Consider the following 21,803-nt stretch of genomic DNA (forward strand, 5'->3'; position numbering starts at 1 on the left):
TGTCAAAGAACAAATCTAATAAAAGATTAAAATAAACCTAATAGGTTATGCAATAATTTAATAGGATTTCATCCTCTGGACATTCTAGTGATGCAGGCCAGCACGCAGCAAAATCGGCCGTCACCAGTGTATTATCACTATGTCAGTGCCATCAACCCACTTAATTCTCCCAATGACCTTGACAAAGTCGCCACTCCACTTTACCCAGGAAGAGAGTGGGGACAGAAAAGTGACTTCCATTGCATGTGGCAGTACACAGTGGTGATGCCAGGACTTGGAATATGCTGGCAGGATAAATATAAATGTGTGGCTAGCCTGGGCTACAATGCAAGTCCTCGTATCCAAAAAGTAACATTCCTAAGGACACACAGATATCCACATATGCTCAGGGCAGAGCTGATGCTAAATCCAGGTCTTTCTGATTCCCATGCCAGGTCTTTCAGTCTCCCTCCCTCTCTCTCCCCCCCTCCCTCTCCCTCTCTTTTTCTCTCTCTTCTCTCCCTCTCTCCTCTCCCTCCCTTTCCCTCTCTCTCCCTTTCTCTCCTTCTCTCCCTCTCTCTCTCCCTCCCTCCGTCCCTCCTCTCACCTCTGTGTGTGTGTATGTGTTTGTATGTATTTACACCATGGAACATGTAGAAATCAGAGGAGTCAGTTCTCTACTTCCACGGTGTGGGACCTGGGGCTTGGTAGCAAGCACCTTTCCTGGCTGAACCACCCTGCCGGTACCCTCATACAGGTCTGTTCTTCAATTAAGGTATAGTTTTTGTTCTTTTTAATGATATGCAGGTGTGTGCCTGTGTATGTGGGTACATGCACATGAGTACAGGTGCCAGCAGAGGGCAGAGGCATCAGACTCCCCTGGAGCTGGAGTTACTGGGTGCTGGAAACCAAAGCCATGCCCCCTGGAAGAGCAGTCAGTGCCATCTCTCCAAGATAGATTGTTAATGAACCACTAAAATATTCACTGATCTCTAACGCAGTGTTCAAAGCCATCTCTCCCAAGGAGACTTTTCCTAACCAGCTCTTGAGCTGACCCCTGATCTCCACCTCTCCTGGAGCATGGACACTGTGCATGTTGGAGCAGGGGCATGTCAGTCTCGTGCAGACAATGTGAGATCAGTCCTCATTTGTTTCCACTTAGCACTGAGAATACTACCCAGCTGCCCACCCCACTAAACTTGTGTTTCACTAGATTGGGGTAGAGACATGTCCCCAAGAAAACTACGTGTCTTCAGCAAAGATAGCAAGGGGGCATTACTCAAGTTGCTCATACCCGAAGAGGAACGGCTTAACGCATCTTCTTCTAAGAGCATTTACAAAGAGCAGGAAAATAATAATGACAAATTGTGAGAGCAGACACAATTATTTTTAGCTGTTACCCTGTTCTGTGCACTATTAGACATGTAATTCAATCCACAATGCCTCCGAGAGGCAAGCATTATAGACTAATTTTACAACAAAGAAGCAGGCTCGGAGTCATTCAGTAACGTATCCAGACATACATCAGACAAGCTAGATCGAGCGTGAAACCAGGATCAGAGCTGGAATAGACCTTGCATCCTCAGCCACTGGAGGCCTCGGGGGGAGGACAGAGGCGGGAGATGGTGGGTGGCGAGCTGCCCCTCACCTGGGCATTTCACTGCAGGTGAATGTTGCCAGCTTTGTTTCCTACACAGATAGCCTGACACAGAGAGGTTATATGACTTGTCCCCAGGTCCTCCGTTCCTAACCACCACTAGTCCCACAATGAATGTCTAATCCCATCTCTGTGAGGGTCCACTGTAGGCCCACATAGCAGCCTATGAGTCCCAAGGTACAAAAGAGCTCTGGGTGACTCAGTTAATTAAAGCCAGGATGAGAGAGCCAGCAAGCCCTAGCATACTGCTGCCTTTTCTGATGGCAATCCTTCCTCTGTGGCTGACTTCTCCCTGGCCTGTCATTCCCGGTGGCTTTAGCTTGCCCTGCCTTACTTGGCTGAGCTTGCAAATCCACCTGAAAATTGAAAGCTGAAACAATCTGTGGGGTCTGGAGTGCTAACAGTGCCCTGGCAGTGTCTCCAAGGACAGGCCAGGCAGTCACAAAACACCCATGAAGACCCTTCCACCCCATCCTCGACCTAGAGCGGTCAGGATCTGCCATCCCTTGAAGCCAAGTTAGGATCCATTTGAAGCGAACCTAAGGACTTTCCAGACCAATACCTTCTCAGTTCAGAGGACAACTGGGGCTCCAGGAGGGGCATGTACCAGTGGCCATGTCTGTGGTGTGTGGCTGCCAAGCTCCCTGCTCTGTGGCTCACAGATGCTCACTAAGGCAGATATCTGCAGCACCTTCAGGACACGGAAGCATCTGCATTGAGAAGACTTTACAGCCTGGTTGCCTGAGTCCTTCACCCTGGTTCTAGCCACACTATTGGCTGTGTGATTTTGAGTAAGTTAGCCCCATCCTTTTGTCCCTGTTTCCCCCTCAGCTGTGCATGGCTGATTACATCTGTAATCCCAGCACTCTGGAGGATGAAGTAGGAAAATGAGAGTTCAAAGCCAACCTGAGTAATAAAGTGAGATTCTACGGCAAAAAGGTGGGGGGACCTGGAAGTGTGGTCCAGTGGTAGAGCATTTTAAAGATATATATGAAGCTCTGAGTTTGACCCATTCGCTAAAACACACACAAACACACACACACATACATACACACTCTTATACACACACAAACTCACATATACATATACACACATACACATAGACACACACATACACTCACACACATACATGCATACACATATATACACACATATACATTCACACACATACACATATACACATATACACTCACACACACATATGCATATAGACATATACATATACACACATACACATATATACACACACATACACACATACACATATACACACACATATACATACACATACCCTCACACACATATACACATATATACATACACACATACACTCACACATACATACATAGAACTTGAAAATATCTCACTGGTATTTTTCTCTTTTATGCCAAATGTTGTGTCCACTACAAAACTGTCCTTTCCCACCAGCTTTCCCCTATGGCCTGCGTGAGCTTTCTATAGAACACACCATCTCTTTGATTAGTAACTTTTGAGACGCCCCACGGCTTACAGAATACATCAAAGGCCATAACACACCGCTTTTCCTCCCTGGTCCCAATTTACAACCCTAACCTCATGCTGCTGATCCATTTCCCTTTCTCCTAGTGAGCTTGGCATTCTCCTAGGTGGAATACTTCCAAATGTGGCCAGCACACCACACCCCAACTTCTTATATCACCATGCACAGAAAGCCTTAGACACTCTCTTCTTCTCTAGACAGAGTTTTGTTTTGGGAACAAGGTCTCACTACGTAGCTTTGGCTGGCCTGGTACTTGAAACAGATGCCAGGTTACCCTTGAACTCACAGAGAACAGCCTGCCTCAGCTTCCCCATTGCTGGGATTACAGACGTGTCTAATCACACCCAGCCTAGGAGGGAGATATTTTTAAAGCAACTGTTTGTTGGATTATAATATACACAAAGACAAGTTTACAATTATGTAGTACATGGTTTTGGGGTACTCAGAGCTTAATGAGTATTATACAAGTGCCGGCTTCCAGATGTAGAAACAGACCTTTCCTGATTCCCAGAAGTTCCCCCACCCACACCTAACTCCCCACCACAAGAACAGTATAAGGGTTTACATTTGTGTGGATGTGCAGAGACCCGTGTGTCTTCCTCAAACACTCTCTCCCTTACCTCTTGAAACGTCTTTCCCTGAGCCTGGAGCTCACCGATAGGCTAGAGTGACTGGCCAGTGCGCTCAGGAACCTGCGTGTCTCTGCCTACCCAGTGCTGGCATGACCAATGTGCACTGCTGCTTCTTGCACGCCTGCCGGGATCAGCCTCCAGTGCTTATGCTTGCACAGCATGTACTTTATTGGCTGTATCATCTCCCCAGCCTGTCTTATAACTTTAACACCTAGAACCACCTAATATATCTTCTTGACTGTCTGGCTTCTTTCACTCAAAATTACGTTTGTGAGGTTTGTCATTCTAATGGCTTTCATTCACTCTCTTTATTGTAGTACAATGTGTGAATGTATCAAAATAATCTCCATGCATTCTATTATTGGTGAGCACTTGGGTAATCTCCATATGGAGATATTACAAATGGCTCTGCCAAGACTATTCTTGTGCGTGCCTTTTGGTGACCATTTGTATGCAGTTCTGCAAGGCACAAGCCTACGGCTTGGAAATGCTAGGCCACAGGATACAGGTTTAGGAGGCCCCCTACAGCATGCTCTGGGCTGGGTAGGTGAACACATAGATTACCCTTCAGCAGGAAGCTATTTCTGAAGAAATGGCATTCAGAGCAGAGAATCTTTGCTGGGGGATGATGGAGGAAAGATTGCTGATGAATGTCGACTTGGCTCACACCTGCATCCCCGAAAAGGAAGATCTGTTAAATTTACAGAGAGCAGACAACACTCAGGATGGGAGAAGAAGGAGTAGAATCTAGTCTGGGACCATCTGGCATTAAGTAAAGTCTGCATATTATCATTGACCTCATTCAGTGTCATCTGTTCTCCAATACCAGGCCTAACAGTGGTCATCTATCTCATCAATATTGCAATGTGCATGTCAGCATCTTCAGGATTATGGTGCTGGATAGCCAATTTAGAAACTAAATTCTAGAAGGCTTTGGCCCTCTTGGTGGTACAAAGTATGGGTGGCTCTTAAAGGCCTCAGACAGTGTGGTGTGCAGAAACCAAGCAGCAGCAGCAGCAGCAGCAGCAGCAGCAGCAGCAGCAGCAGCAGCAGCAGCAGCAGCCATCACCACTGCCTCTGCCTAGGCCACAGGAACTGTCCATGGTACTAGCCAACTGCAGAGGTTATGGTGTTGGTTGACACAAAGGCCTGGACCTGGCTTTGGGTGGAGCTCACAGGAGGGACAATTTCAACACTAGGAGACATACCCATCTCATCTAGTATATTTTAAAATGACATTTCCTCTCCATCAGCTGCTCCAGAAGAATCAAGTTTCAGGGGCTGGAGAAATGGCTCAGTGGGGAAGAGCTACAGGAAGACCTGAATTTGGATCCCAAGCACTCATGAAAATAAACAGGTATGGCCTCAAGCATATGTAACCACAGGGATGTGGGAAGCAGAAACAGGAAGGTCACTATGGCTTGCTGGCCACCAGCCTGGCCCCTGGCTCAACTGAGTGACAGAGAGGACACCTAACATCCTCCTTTGCCCTCCATAAGACATTGGCACGAACACTTGAATTCGGTGTACACACACACACACACACACACACACACACACACACACACAAACATTAACAGTAAAAATAAAATATATTTTTAAAAAAGTATGCTTCCACAGGAGATGCCATCACCAAGTTCAACCATGAGACGTGCTCGCGGTTATTCCCCTCCCCCACGTGCCCCCATTGATGCTGAGTCTGGACCGTTTTCACAAGGAAGGTGGAGCCCTGGGGCTAATGTACCAAGGTGGGCAGGAAGCTGAAGCAGAAGCAGGATCTTGGTTCTCTGAAGATGCCATCATGTTTGCCCTTGGGCACGAGGAGAGGAGAATGCCTCTGGCCTTCTCAGAGGCCTACAGAGGGTCTGAAGGGAAGACACAGAGATGGGAGACAAGGAAGAAAGGAGGCAAAGGTGGATGATGAGGCTTTGGGTGCACTGGAGAGAGAAGGCAGAGTGTGAGAGCTTCTCCAGGCTACTGTTTGTAACACAGACACACCCGGCTTTGAAACCCTACCAGCTTCTGTCCTATAAAGAAATTCCATTTGCACCTACTGGGCTTGTTTCTGGCACCAAGTCTTTCTCAGTGTGGGGGTGGGCTATCAGGTGGGGGAGGGAGAGGTAAGATGAGGCAGATGATTCTCATTCACCAGTCTCTTCACTAATTACCTATTCAGTGGCACAGCCCGTGCCGGAGACTCACAACTTGGATGAATGAAACCCAGACTCCGCTGCAACTCTGTCTACCTGAAGAGGCAGACAAGGAAAGGGGCAATTATCACACAAGGTGCCATAATTACAATGTAGCATAGAACAAGGGCAGAGATGTGTGCACGGCATTATGAGACCCAAGGAGAGAGATAATTAATCTTACCCCAGAGGCAGAGGCGGGGTCTGGCTTGAAAGCAGAACTGCTTCAATGCTGAATTATACTTAATTGCAAATAAAATAGTATTTCATTGACCATGCAAGTGCTACCCTCTGGTACAGCTGAAGGTTACGTTGACAAGTGGAAAGCATGTGGGGGAAAAAAAAATGTGCACTCAAAAGGTCAATGGCGGCTCGAAAATTCTGGATGCAGAGTAAATACAGTGGGGGAGGGGTCCTACACTCACTGGAGGAGGCGATGGAGCTAGTCTCTCTGTTCCAGCCAACATGAAATGACCTTATAGCGAAGGAGGCTTGAAACAGTCACCAAGAGACAGCCTACATCCCGCCAACCTCTTCTCAGGAAGCCATTTCCACCAGCCCTCAGGGCAAACTGAACACACCGCATTAAAAGCAGTGGATTGTGGGCAAAGGTGCAGCCTATGTCCCTGTTGGGCACCTCATGATAGACACAGCATCCAAGACTTCCCAGGTTTGCTCCAAACCTGTACTACAAAGCCTGACGTCTTGCACGTAGCAGGGGTTCTGTCTACACCAGTTACTCACCCTTCACCCAACAGCCCCACTCACTTCTGTCTCAGCAGCACAGGCTCTGGAGCTGTAGAACTGGGTTGAGAGCTGGAGGAGCCCTCTTCCCTAGCACCCTTCTACAGTACTGAAGTCCGAATCCAGGGCTTTGTCTGTGCCAGGAAAGTGCTCTGCCACTGAATGTGTCCCCAGCCTAGCCTCTGTCCTTTCTGAGCAGCTGAGAAAGGTACTGAGTCTATATAAGCCTTGATTCCCTTGCAGGCTAGGCGTACTGACACAGTCCACTATATACCCTTGTAAGAAGTCAGTGTATCATCAGTCAGCTCTCACTAGGCTATGCTGCAGTAACAAAGGGCTCCAGATTTCCATGACTTATACAACAAAGGTTTAGTTCCTGTTCATATTCAACATTACTTATGAGTCATTGGGAGTCCTGTCTCAGGAATAACTCTGAGGCCTGGGGTGAAGGAGCGAGTCCTGTGTGAGAAATGATGCTCTGGCGGCTCTAGTGGCTTCAGGAATTAGGAGAGACAGCCATCGAGAGCGCTTTTCTAGCCACTGTGCTTTTCTCTTTGTATATTTCAAAGGTTAAAAAAAAAAGTATAAAAGAAAAGAAGAAAGAAATGGAATGACTCTGATAATGCAAAAAGGCCAAAGGTCCAGAGGATGGGGAAGTTTGGGGAAGCCTGGGCGCACACACTGGAGAGAGAACTTATTTAGTCACTAAATGATTCATTATGACGAGGCAGCAGAGAGCCTGCCATCACAGCAGAGAGCCATACTGACTGCGAACTAGATTCCTCCTGTCCCTTGTGGGGCTGGATTCATGGCATAACACATAGCAAGGGAAGGATATAGAGTAGATTACAGCCACAATTACCAATGACACCAAGGTAGACACAGTCTTTCTAGTTTCTGGAAACTCATGAACCAAGCTCTGAGAACTGGAGCAATTGGCCAAAGGTTCCTCACCAAGAAAGTGGCAGAGGCAAGAGGCAACATCAGTCTGTGTGGAGCGCAAAGCAGCAGCCATCAGTAGATCCAGACAGTCCAAAGGTGCATGAAGGTATGGATAAGCAAGCCATGGCATATACACACAATTAGAGATTACTCCACTATACAAAGGAATAAAGAGGTTTATGTGTTACGACATAAAGGAACCTTAACAACATTGTGCTAAATGAAGGAAGCCAGGCACACACACACACACACACACACACACACACACACACACACACACACACACACAAATTCAGTGACTTGATTTATACAAGACGTTGAGGCAAACCTACTGTGAAATAAAGACTATCTGTCCCCGGAAGCCTTGCAGGTGTAGCTGCTCTGTCACACATGCTTCAGTAGGTGGCAGAGAGGAGAGAGGCCATGTCTACACTCAGTGTTCTGATCTATGAACTTCTAAATGATTATTGCCCTAACATATCCTGTAAAGTGAGCCTGAGAGGACCACCAGTCCTTATGCCAAGCAGGTCCCAACAGTTCCTAGGACCAAGAGTGAGCCAGAGACTCGAAGAAACCCACTTGGAACTGAGGACCTGAGAGAGACAGACAACCCTTGCATGGGGCCACTCGGATGAGCCTGGTGAGGAGCTAGCCCAAGGTAACAACAAGACTGGCACCACTGGACCTGGACAGGGAGCTAGCCTAAGATGACCACCCACTGGGTGCTGTGCAGGCCTGGGGGAGTAAACCATGCCAGAGATGACCCTCCCACCCCGCTCCCATATTGCCCAAGTGAGGCATAGCACTCCGGGGACCACGCCTGACATGACCTCAGGCACTCAGAGATACAAGGCACCACTAAGGGGAGCAAGTAAGTGGTGGAGAGATGGAGGAGAAAGAGAAACAGAAGGCTGCAGGGACAGTGAAGAGAGGCAGAACTGGAGGCTCGGAAGCAGGGTCTGTTACCACCAAAGGCCAGGCAGTTGTCCCTGGTCTGGGCTGCTTGCTCAGGGACATGTTGATGTCTGAGGACTGTGCAGAACTGTCCCCAGCCCTCACCTTGGGCATCATGGGAGAGCTGGCCCTGGGGGGCTTGAGAGCAGGAGAGCTAACTCAGTCCCCAAGCCAGCTGTAGCACTCAGGAGAGAAGCCCCCTCCCCACCAACCCCCACTCCCCTGTCCCAAACATTTCATTTGGGAGTTGTGGGTGAGCCAGACCCCAAGGATACTAGGGTAAGAGAGCTGGCCCTACCACTCTTCTCTCGTGTGGGTGTGTGAACAAGGGACAGATTACCCTCCTCCTCCCTTGCCCCTCACCACCTGTGGCAGACAGGAAACTTGACCCTGGGTTCATGAGAGGGAGAGCTGTCCTTGCTTCTCACCAGCTGCAGCACTCTGAAGACCAGGCTCCACACCTTACTTGGGCAGCACAGTAGAGCTGACCCTGACCCCGACTCCGACCCCGACCCCGACCCCGACCCCGACCCTGACCCCGACCCTGGTGGTGGGGGTAGAGGTGAGCTGGCCTGAGGACATGAGCATGGGAGTGCTGGCCCTGCCAGTTTTCTGCTGTGAAGTAACTTGGAGGAGCTCCCCAACCCCAGCCTTGCCACCTACATAGGCAAGAGAGCTGGCCCAGAGGTCACCAGAGTGGAAGAGATGGCCCTGTCACTTGCCTGCTGCATCACTCAGGAGAACGGGCCCTGCACCTTGCCTGGGCAGCTCAGTAAAGCTGGCTCTGGATGTGGGGGTTGCCGTGAGCAGGCCCAAGGGCATGAATGGGGGAGAGCCGGTGGGCTGAGCAGCTCAGATGCCTCTCAGGCCCAGATCCAGGGCTTTGAGTGGGTCCCCCTGAACATTTACCCATTGATGAACTGCTGGAGTGCATGAAGGGGAGGGTCCTACGGGTCCAAAACTACAGGATCTTCACACAGAGCAACAACAGGATATCCTAGAAGAGTCTCAGTGAGGTGCCAGTGTCGATAGAGTAGCAGAAGCCAGAAAGACCAAGCCATTGCAATAAACATTCGCAAGCAAAGAACAAAAGGGTATACTGTGGGACACACTGTGACACACTGCAGCTTCCACAGTGAGATTTTTTTTTCCTCTGTTGGGGGAGGTTACAAGGGTGGAGAGTGGGGGGAGATGAGTGGGATTGGGGTGCATGATATGAAATTCACAAAAAAACAATAAAAAGTTTTTTAAAAAAAAAAAAAAAAAAAGGCTAGGGCTGGAGAGATGGCTCAGTGGTTAAGAGCACTGACTGCTCTTCCAGAGATCCTGAGTTCAATTCCCAGCAACCACGTGGTGGCTCACAACCATCTATAACGGGATTCGATGCTGTCAACAGCGATAGTGTACTCATATGCATAAAATAAATAAATAAATCAATCAATAAATAAATAAATATTTAAAAAAGACTAGTGTTTGTCAGGGCAGGAGTGAGGAGGGATAGAAAGTAGTCATGGATACAAAGTAACTTTAAGGGGTAACAAAAATGTCCACCTGACTTGGGGTGACAGTTACTTATCTGTGGATATACTAAAACCCATAGAACTGTATCCTATACAAACCAAACACAAGCAGATGAACTATATGATACATGGATTACATTGCAGTAAGGTGTGTGTATGTATGTTAGTGTGTATGTGTGTGTAACATATAACTCTCCATCCATATCATTTCATATCCCAGGCCTGACTTTAACCTCATTCTTCACAGAACCCACAAAGTCAAGGAGACAGTAGTGTAGGGGTAGGGAAGGCCTCTGCCATGGATAGGAAACATTCTCTTGAACAAGGAGCTAGCTTGTGACCCTTGCTGGAGGCCAGGCAAGCCTTCACCTCAGAATGCACTTGAACACCAACAGGGACCTGGGAACGAAAACACCAGACGGCGTGGCCTAGACCAGCAGGTTGATCTTCAGTGGCACATCCCTGAGAGGAAGGACCAGGGGATCAGAAGATAAAGAGGATAGGAAACTTTGGGATCAAGAGGTTTTCAAACAAGCTGTCTTAGGCTGAGCAAGTTTATTAAGAAGTGCAGCATCTTATATGCAGTTTTCCTGAAAGGAAAAATGCAAGTGTCAGCAAAAAAACCTATCAAATAGAACCGAGTCAGCAGGAAGATAATCAAGCAATGCTGCACATAGGAACAGAGGATTATCTCAAGTGTGCCACAGACTGAGCACATGGTGGCCTTTGGGACTGATAACCATCATCCCTTGGGGGGAAGAGTTAGGTTCTCAGGATCCAAAGCCACAGCTTCCCCAAGGCCCTGGCTGCGAGCCATTGCTGGCCTTGCCAAGCAGGTACCTGATTTTAGGAATCAGGTTTCTTAGGAAACCAAGTTCCTTCTCTGTACATCAGGGCCTCGTGGAGAGTCCCAGAACAGCTTAGCCCTCAACAATGGGGAATATGGACATGGGCGGAGGGTAGGACTGGGATGATGGAAGTTGCTCGTCTTCTATGCTTCAGGCTCTCCAACTCCATCCTTCTCAACTGACATACGGACAACTTCCTTAGAGCTGACCAGTTGGAACCAGCTGAAATCACCAAGCAGCAGCACCCTTGAAAGCAATTCCACCCTGGCAAGCTGCCTTCAGCCCTGGGAGCTATGAGAAATGGCAGCCTTGAGCAATATATTTGCTGTTGATTCTGCTCAGCCCCTTAGATCGCAAGACCAGTCCCTCTTTGAACTGCCCTGCAGGACAGCATCTCCATGTGCCAGCTAATTCCTCCCAACAAGAAACTTCCAGCTTAATGCAGGCTGGGGCCTCCTCACCCCCTCCCAACCCCTCAGTTTAAACAAAGATGTGTCTTGAACTGGCCTTGATGGACCTGAAGAGCTACTAGGCCCAGCTCGGCTGCGGCACCTGGTTCTTTTCACTCTCTCAAATGAGGACAGGGACCACGCCTGCCAGAGAGCTAGCTGTACAGGTGCCTGGCACTCAGTAGGTGCTTTACACAGAGGCTGTGCCCAGTGAATTTCAGCCTGGAACCTCTCAGCATTAATGTGCAAACGGTCCTGGGGGCAGGGTGGGGCATGGTCTTGTTAACCGCAGATTCTGACCTTGCTGATTTGGGGTGGTGGGACCTGAAAGTCTGCTGTTCTGACAAGTCCTAGGTGAGGCCGACACTGTTGATTTGTGGCCCACATACTGAATCGCAAGATTCCTCTCTTTTCTGATTTCATCGCTTTTCTTGGTCTTGAAGGAGCCTCTTGAGAGCTGATGAATGCTATTCACTCCTCCCTTAGAAAAGAACCTGCCAGACAGACAATGCACTGCAGAGATCTTTAGGGCTTGTGATTCTCAGGTTAAAAGCTATTCTCCAGCACCTAGAAACCTTGGTTCTGAAGGGAAAAAGGAAGCAATAGGGGCAGAGAGGGGCAAGCCCTAGCAGGGACCTGGGCATGGTGGGTCTGGTCCCAGCTATGGACTTTCCATGTGACATCAAATAAATTTCCAAACCCTCTGGCAGATTGGTGATGATCAACATATTCTCTCTCTCTCTCTCTTTCTCTCTTTCTCTCTCTCTCTCTCTCTCTCTCTCTCTCTCTCTCTCTCTCTCTCTCTTAGCTGTTGCCTAAAATACCCCATGCTAAGAATTCTTACACTGTTTCTGGATTTAGAAAAAAAAAATATGCCATGGTTGATTGGTGATGCCTGCCATGGTCCTGGGAAAGAGGGACTTGGTTAACTGGTGATATCTGCCAAGGTCCTAAGCCTAGAGGTCCTCTGGGACTTCCTGGCAGATGTCTGCCTCCCCCAGAGGGCCTTCCAGTGGTGGCATCCATAGCTCATTTGAGTCACACTAGACTGAAGAGGGAGAGGCTTGGGCTTGTCCTCTAAGATAACAGGCGGATGGTTTTTCAAGGTGTTGCCTTCTCAGATCTGCAGTCACACAGACCTCTTGGAGAAGAGGGAGCAAAGGACAGGGTGTCCTTGTGCTCCTGTCCCTGGCTATTTTTAGCTTCGAGGACACAGGTTCAGGTGGAAGCCGAAATACAGAAGGGCCACCCAGCTCCCAAGGGAGGGGATGCCACCATCCTCCCACAGTCCCCAAGTTGCCGCATGGGTAGCCAAGTGAGACACCAGGCAATGTGCCAAGGGATAGGAAGGTCCTTACCTCCCACGAGACTTCCCAGTGGCTCTACCCCATGCTTCCCCAGGTAGGGCCAGTCACCTGCCGTAGGTATATCTAAGTTCTGTCAGTTGGTCCCAGTCTCACCTTGCTTCTTCAGACACCAGATGCACACACCTGTGCGCTTGTCCTGGAGGCGAAGGGGGGAGCACCAGCCATGGCAGGTGAGTTGGGGTGGGGAAAGCGCTGAACAGGGCAGCTGAGTTCCTTGTCCCTGGGCCCTTCTAGTCTGAGTAGAAGAGACAGCTACAGAAGGGCCAGATACAAGTACAGGAAGCATTCCGGCAGAGTCCTGCATCGGCATCTGTCTGCTAGGCTCCTCAGGAATACAGGTGTGCCCGCTCACACTCCATCCTGGGATCCCGAGGCTCACTGCCGCAGTAGGAACCTCTGGGGAAAATAGCTGTCTGTTGAAATACTACATTACAGATGTCTGTGGAGTGTAGAAGACCAAAGGATCCCACCTCGGACCAGAGCTGTTCACTTGTTCATCCACTCCAAGGTTTTGGTTGTTGTTAGTTAGTTTGTTTTGGTGTTGTTGTTGTTGTTGTTGTTGTTTTTATTGGGGGTGGAGGGTCCAAGACAAGGTTTCTCCATGTAGCCCTTGGCTGGCCTCGAACTCACAACAATCCACCCACCTCTGCTTTCCAGGTGCTGGCATTAAAGGTGCACAGCACCCCTGCCAGGATATGGGGTAGTTTCTAAACACATTTTATACAGCCAGTACTGTTTTGTCGCACCAGAACTCACATGGGCAACATAAGTCGGCAAACATTAGACATGGCAAATATCAGACAGAGAACTCGTATGCGGGGGGTGAAGGTGGAGGGTTCTCTCACTGAAGGTCTGGCGGGCTCAGCGTAATAAGCTGGGAAAGAACTGAAAATGGAAGCAGGGTGCGGCATCACACACTTGAAATCCCAGCACCTGAGAGGCTGAGGCAGGAGGATTGTCACATGTTCAAAGCCAAACTGGACTACACAGTGAGTTCAAAGGTAGCCTGAGATACATAGCAAAATTCTGTCTCCAAAAATCAAAAACAAAAACGAAAACCGAAGATACCCAAAGGGAGTAAAGGAACAAACATATGACTATCTCTCCAGGAAGAGGAACATAAAATCCATAGCGGCTTTATGCATGGTTTGTGCAAAGAACAAGTTGGAGCTGGGGAGCCATGCCTGGCAAGCACAGGGACCAGGGTTCAATCCCCTGAACCCACAGAAGAGCCAAGTGTGGTGGTTTACACTTGTAACGCCAACTGGGAAGAGGGAGATCCCTGGGGGTTACTAGCTAGCTCCAGGTCAAAGAGAGACCCTGTTTCACAAAAAAACAAAACCAGGGTGGATGGCCCCTGAGGAATGACAGCTAAGGTTGTCTTCTGACTTCTGTATGTGCTTGAGTACACACACACACACACACACACACACACACACACACACACTTCTGCATGTACGTACACACGTTGGTATGAATGGCTAGGACACACTAATCAAGGGGCAAAAAATGAGATTCAGATGCAGGAAAGGAGGCTGGAGGGATCTTCAGCAGTTAAGAGCACTTCCTGTTCTCAAAGAAGACCTGGGTTTGGTTCCCAGCACCCACCTGAGGTAGCTCCCAATTGCCTGGAACCCCAGGGGACCTGATACTCTCATCTGGCCTTTGCAGGTAACTACACACGTGCACACACACTCCACACAGACACACATAATTAAAAATAAAAGGAGAATGTAAAGATGCAGGAAAGGTCAGAGAAGGCACAGTTTGGAAGACAGGCCCTTCCGTGTGGAGGCCTGGCATACGGAGAGGACGACTCTCCGACAATGACCGAAGCGGCCCTGCATTCTCTGGGATTTACGCCTACTTCACAGACGGAAGGCTGTGATTCAACAGGTTTACTCTGCCTGTGCTCAGCAGAGTCACAATAGCCTCACCAGCAGCCTGGACGCAAGCCCCCGTCTTCCTCTACCACACCAGTCCCCTTTCATGTAAGCCAGAAGCACAGGTCTCAGAGTTCCTGCTCCTTGTGGACGCCTTTGAAAAGCTACGGAGGGTTGTCTTCCTCCCGAGAATAATTCTGATTTCCCCCAAGGGGAAAAACACAGCACACGATGATACCGCTTATGTGAAATTCCATGAGGTTGAAGGTTAGGGACTGAAAATAAGCCTTCTATAAACACGGGGGCTTCCAGATGTCAGGACTTTTTATAGGAATTAGGTTGACAAGTGAAGTGGGCCAGGAGCCGGGAAGCTGGGACCATGGCAGAGAAGGAGGATAAAGGATTGTGAGAGAGGGAAGCATTCTTTAGGACTCCTCGCCAGCAGTGAACACAGATACAGTGTAACCGTAGGTACGTTTTAGGCTACAACACTTTTTCTAGTTTCCTTGGTGTTGTCTGAGGTTTCTGGGCCAGGGCAAGGGCCTTCTGTCTAGTGGCGAGAGAGCAGGCCTAAAGCCCAGTTTCCCTAGAAGAGGAAACACAGTAGCAGACTTCTCACTTTCTTGGATAAGGAGGACACTGACAACGGGGGACATTTCACAGCCAGCCAGCACCAGCCTTGAGCCTCAGCAATCAGAGAGAACATTAGACTTTGGCTTTGGCAATGGCTGAGAGTGGAGGCGGGGCTCTGGACAGGGAATTGGTCTTGGCTGCACCTGCAGCTGACAGAGCCGATCTGAGCCCAGGCCGACTGAATAACCAGGTATATGTGCTCCCCAGGGACCCTTTGTGCCTGCAAGATGCTCAAAGACATCATAATTAGGTCTGCAGGGGCATTGTGCACAGAGAGAAGGTCCCTACAGCTGTTCCTAAACTGCCCAGCACAGAAGAAACCACGCAGGGCTAAGGCTGAAGAAGTCCCTGTACCCAGGACAAAATGATCTGCCAGCCCTCTTCCTTCCTCCCTTCCCACAGGGACTGTTGGGAGAATCTGACAAGGGTAAGGAAAAGGAAAGAAAGATGAGAAAAGCCAAACCTTGCCAGCTCAGTGGACCTTATAACCCACCCCTTACCCCAACTTTTCTGACCTTCATCTCCCCCTACCTTATTTGTTTATTTTGTTTATACAACACAGGGTCCCATGTATCCCAGGTTGACCTTGAACTCTTGATCCTCCTGCCTCCATCTCCCATGTGCACCTCTACCTGACCTGTGTCTTCTCACAGTACCACCCACCCCGCCAGTGATGGCGACCACAATGCAGGGTTAACAAAGCTGCTACAAATAACAGACATCTCGGGAGAACTTCCTCGCAGTGTGCCCATTGCACAAGGCAGGGCTAGTCACACACTCAACACTCGACGAAAACTTCCTGGGTATTGATTTCACCACTCAAAAGTCCTTCATAATAGTAATGATTGCACGGGGGCTTGCTCACACACACTCAACTTCATCCTTCCAGGGACCCGACTCTAAGAGCCATTATGTGCCCAGCTTGCTCATGTAGAAACTGAGACACAAAGAGGTTAGAGACACCGCCTTCAGGGTGGGATGAGAATGATGATGAGATGAAGAAGGGAGATGTTTGGACTCAGGTCTGACTGCATTTGAAATCTTTTTTTTTTTTTCTTCAAGTAGTTATTTTGTAGATAATGAAAACATTTCCACTATACATGCCATCACTGTGTTAGGGATCATGGTGAGGGTGACTGGATACAAGAGGAAGCTGCCTGTTGGTCGAGCAGGAGGAGCCCAAAGAGGCTATGAACTCCATCCTCATCACTAGAAGCACCCAAGAGAGACTATACCCCCATTCCTCAGGGAAATCGGGGACTGAGCTGCAGTTCCCAGATGGAAACTGGACAGCATACTGAATCCCCCGACAACTGAACACATGCATCACCAGGGGAGCCTGTGAGGTAGTGGATTTGTGGGCTCCGTGAAGATATTTGACTGAGTGGCTAGGCTGAGCTGGGGGTCCAGAGAAGCATAGGTCAAGGACCATCAGTAGAAGGGGGGCATCCTCCTTTCCTAAGACTGTCAAAGCCTTAGGAGCCATTTCAGCCAACAGAACACAGGGCCCACTCTTACTCTGTGTAGTTTGCTTAGCAACAGGGAGGGCTGTGTGTGTGCAGGACTGTGCCCAGCATGGTCACTCTGGTCTGCTTCCCCCCTGGGCTCCTCCAGGAAGCCTCCCTTACTTCCCAAAACCAAACAGCCTCTCACTGAGCTTTACTCCAGAAAGGTCTTAGCTGTAGACCACTGTGTCTCTACCTACCTGCCTCCTGCCCTGGAAGGCTGAGGCAGGTCTACCTCCACAAGCCTGAGCACCCAGCCAGCCCCAAGGGTGTGGTCCTGTGTGGGTGCTCACCAACTGCTCACAAACAGGGCCCGCTCTGCTCTATGCAGGACAGACAGGAGGTGGCAAGGAATGGAGCCGCTGTGGGGAGGAAGTAATCCAGGTCACCAGGTTGGGAGGAGACAACCTACAAATGCTTCCTGCCGCTGCGAAGTAGAGGCTGGGACTATTTATAGCTCACGAGCCTCCTGCTTCTTGCATTGAAATGCAGGGCCAGGCATAGAATAAAATCCTAGGGAGGTCTGTCAGTTTTAAATTTTATTTACTGATTGATTTTTTTTTTACAAGAAGAAGCCAGAGACAAGATACGCACCCCGGCCCTTCTGACTGAGCAGCAGGCACTGTGCTCTCCCTGTGCAGCCTGGCCAAACCCACGGCCAACAGCAGAAGGGCACTCTGTTCTAGACCCTACCCTAGAAATCCGAGCGAGGCCAGCCAGTGAAGGTCCTTTTGAGGGGAGTTTTGAATGATGGTGGCTTCAGCTCACAAACCAGTGTCATAGCATAACCATGCTTTAGTTTAAGCAAGTCTCCCTGTGCACATGCATGCGATCTCTCTGTCTCTCTCTTTCTCTCTCTCTCTCCCTCCCTCTTCTGAAAACAGCTCCAGTATATTCTACTTTTTTCTACTTTTGGAGCAAAAGATTAGGATTTCCCTCACTTTGTATTGTGGGCTTGTGTATCCATGTTGGAGCATGGTGTGTGTGTGTGTGTGTGTGTGTGTGTGTGTGTGTGTGTGTCCTCACACACTTGCAAGGACACGGGTGTGAACATCAGAAGGTCTGAGGTCAACCTTGGGTGTCATTCCTCAGGAACTGTCCACCTTGCGTTTTGAGACAGGGTCTCTCAGTGGCCTGAAACTCACCTAGCAGGCTGAGCTGGCTGACCATGGAGCCCCAGGAATCTGCATGTCTCTGCTTCCACAGTACTAGGATAACATGCATGTGACACCACACCTGGCTTTAAAAAAAAACACAAAACAAAAACAAACAAAAAAAATTAAAAAAACCCACGTTTTCTGGGGCTTAAACCCAGCCCTGGAATTGTTTTTATTTTCTCTTCTTTTTCTATGTCTCCCTCAAGTTTCCACTATGGCTACACCCTGTGCCACCTGAGCATGTGAGCTCCTGGGGAGCCAGCGCAGCTGTTTATCTGCTGGGTGTGCAGCGCCGGACACTGAGAACAACAGGACCTTCTGAGGTCTTGCCTGGGACCACACAAACAAGGGAGCACACAGGAAACCTCGGCACAGCATCTGGCTCACTGCAGTGTGCATACCGGAAGTGGCAGCTGGAACGGTCCATGTGTTTGTAACTAGTGTCAAGGTTAAACTGTGGAGCCGGGAGATCGCCTGGGAAGTGCTTACACTGCAAGCATGAAGCCCTGAGTCTGGGTCCCCAACACCGAAGCTAGATGTGGCGGTACACATTCATATCGTCAATGCTGGGGAGGCAGACCTAGGGTGTCAAGTCAAGTCAGTGAGTGTTAGGTCCACAAGAACCTGCCTCAAGAAACACATCTGGAGAACAACCGGAAAAGACATATGATAGTAACTATGGCCTCTATGTTCACAAAGAAGGTGCAGCACCACTATACACACTCACACATACACACACAAGCTCACACATGTACACACACATGCACCATGCAGTCACACACACATGCACTTACAAACACACATACATGCACTTATGCACTTACACACACCCTCACACACACACACACACATGCACCATGCACTCACACACACATGCACCATGCACTCACACACACACATACATATGCACCATGCACTCACACACACATGCACTTATACACACACACACACATGCACTTATACACACACACACACACATGCACCATGCACTCACACACACATGCACTTATATATATATATATACACACACACACACAGTTAAAACGATAAATGGCAACTCTACTTTCCCGAGAAGGTCCCCTATGCTAGGACAAGATCACAGCCCAGCGTGCTCAGAGCCAAGATGCAAACCAACCTGTCAGAAGTGTGTGCGTGCCTAGCTCTTCCCCTCTCTATCCACACTCTCTGAATTTCGGGATGGTGGAGGTGGAGGTTAAGTCCGAAGCTAATGAAGTAATTCTGGTCTCCAAGAAGCTTTTTCTGGGAAAGGCTCCGGGGTCTTACCCAACCCACCTGTCCCACCCCTCTTTCCCTGTGTCCACTTTCCACTGCTCCCAGGAGACATAAATAATATATCTGCTTTGTTCCCAGAAAGCCCGTCCTGTGGCCCCTTGTAGCATCTCATGAACCACAGGGGTTCACGGCATCCTAAGCTCACCAGAGTGCCACCTAGCACCAGCCATGTTGTCTTTGCCCTGGTTGCAGAAAGGTCCTGGCTCCATAGCAACATTCCCTCAGGATGCAGCATACAGAGAACAGTGCCCATGACTCCATCAATGAAAGGTGGCCTGGCATGACAATCTGGGTGGGATTCATGGAACCCACATAATAGAAAGAACCAACTCCTGTAAGCTGTCCTGACTTCCATGTGCACACTGCACCAGACCCTGCCCCTACCCACAGGATCAACTAATATGTGTAAAAAACAAAGACTTTTTCTTTGAAAATGAAGGGTGGTATGGGACAGTGGTTAGACTGATGGATTCAAGGACCAGGCAGATCTGGATTTGAAATTACCACTGAACAATCCTTGGGCCAAATCCAAACCTGTCCTTTCTGTGCCTCAGTTTCTCCATCTGAGCAATGGCTGTGACACTGTATTCCCCTCCCCATCTGACACCTCAAATGGATAATGGAGGTGAAGTGCTTGGCGCATCTGGCAGACGGGCACACACCTCCTGCTTGGACAAGGATGACTTCAACAGTGTGAGCAGCCCAGAATCCCAGAATCTCAGTCCTGATTGTGGCTCTTCCCTGGCTCTGGTCTGAGGGGTGCTGGGGACTCTCTGGTTAGCTGTGCCCTGAACAAAGGTGTCTACGTGAGGGTGGCGACAACAGAGGAGCAGCTGTTGCCCACTGAATGTATCCTGCTGATACTGGACCCTAGAGGCGGTGGTTCTCCAGCCACCCTCCTGGGACAGGAGTCTCGTGCTATGGAAAGACATACTTTTTCTGATCTAAGCCAGGTTCCTGCACCCGGGCCCACGATGTGGACAGAGAAGTTGGAAGGGGCCAAGCCACACTATCTCACTCTTAGTTCAGAAGATGATGTAAAGGCCCCAATATGTAGGGCTCTGGCAGGAATACAAATGAGGCTCTCCTACTTATTCTAAATATTTAAAAGTTATAAATCAGGGCTATTAAATAAAATATGTCCCCTCCTTCTATTCTGAGAAATATGTCTTCGTAATGACATAATGACCTTGAAGGCCAGGGCAGGTTCAAATTTAGAATCCCCAGAGTTCCAAGGCTAATCACCAAGTGAGGAGGGTGCTAGATGTCAGTCACCGCCTCACCTCTGGTCTCCACGCCCAGCCCCCACCGCATACCTGTGTGCTGTCCGCACCTACACGAAGGTTCAAGGCCACCAGCAACTGACAAGTTTAACAATGCTGTAGCTCAGGAGACTCTCCTTATTGCTACAGAAGGGAGGCGGTGACAATTAACCCTACTCACATGGCGCCCATTGCTTGGCTAACACATTCCAGCCCCTCAGTTGAACACAAGGAAGGGCTCTGGATATACCCACTGGCTCATGACCATTAGAGTAGGAAACTCTGGGGTCCCCAGACCTGAGACTTGACTCAGCATGAGAAGGACAAACGGCATGTCCCCTTCTAGGTTCCTCATACCTAGGTATGAGGTAGGGCTTGGATGGAGAAGCAGACAGGAGCAACCCAGGGAGTCTGGCAATCTCATAGCAGGTGAAAAAAAAAACCAGGGACGAAGGCAGCAGCCACCTGCAGGTCGCAGGAACAGTGGCTGATCCCTTGGACATTGTGGCTCAATTTTTACCAAACTCTTTTATAAATCTAGAGACCTGACAACTCCTGGGGGCAAGGTGGGCTGGGGAGGGGGTGTTCTCCCATTCTCTTCCCTCAGAAAGTCCAGATTTGGGAGTTCAAATTAAAAGGCAGACCCGAGGATCGGCAGGTCTGGCCTGATTTTGAGCCCTTTTTGGGGTCTGGGGTCAATCCCACCAGCCTCAACCTTTAACTAAAGAATAGTTTTGTTTTGGTTTTTTTATTATTTTAATTTTTTAAAAAAGACTTAGACAGTCACCTCTGGAGAGAAATTATGGGTTTCAAGAGCTCTTGACAAAGAACCCCATTCCAGAAACGTAAAGCCGGCGTTTTAAATTTGGTTCTTATTCACTGCTGGAAAGCATTAGAACGAAGATTACAAATTTAATAATGTAACACGGCAGGAACTGGCCCGGCCTCGGCTCTGCGAGAGTAATTTGTCTCTGCCTTCCAGCGGCACTTCCCTGCCTCCTAGTATCACCAGATCAGCCTGGTGACACACTCCTGACTTTTCTCTGGTCCTCTGGCCCATGCAGCAGCCTGGACACTGGCCCATCTCGGGCCTGGCCAAGGGCCCATGCTGGGATGGAGAGTTATATGTGAGAAGAACCATTGTGTGCGAAGGAAGCCAACCCTGACCCCTGTCTCCATTCCTCCATGTGAAGCCAAAGAGGTTTTTGAAGATTTACAACCCCCAAGTCAGATAACGTACCTGCTAAGGTCAACAGGGGCTCCAACTGCC

At 49.2% G+C, this 21,803-nt stretch overlaps 1 protein-coding gene and 1 non-coding gene across 3 annotated transcripts in view; one reads left to right on the forward strand and one right to left on the reverse strand.

The window, feature by feature from the left end:
- The window catches only part of Rims4 (regulating synaptic membrane exocytosis 4), a 66,673-nt gene that overhangs the window by 29,884 nt on the left and 14,986 nt on the right, over window positions 1-21,803 (reverse strand). The gene's annotated exons all lie outside the window — the stretch shown is intronic.
- Window positions 8,011-8,142, forward strand: LOC116092770. The gene has a single exon (XR_004119480.1). It is a non-coding gene; the product is annotated as a small nucleolar RNA SNORA17 (small nucleolar RNA).

This window comes from Mastomys coucha, unplaced genomic scaffold (assembly GCF_008632895.1).
Source record: "Mastomys coucha isolate ucsf_1 unplaced genomic scaffold, UCSF_Mcou_1 pScaffold15, whole genome shotgun sequence".
NCBI classification, from domain to species: Eukaryota; Metazoa; Chordata; class Mammalia; order Rodentia; family Muridae; genus Mastomys; species Mastomys coucha.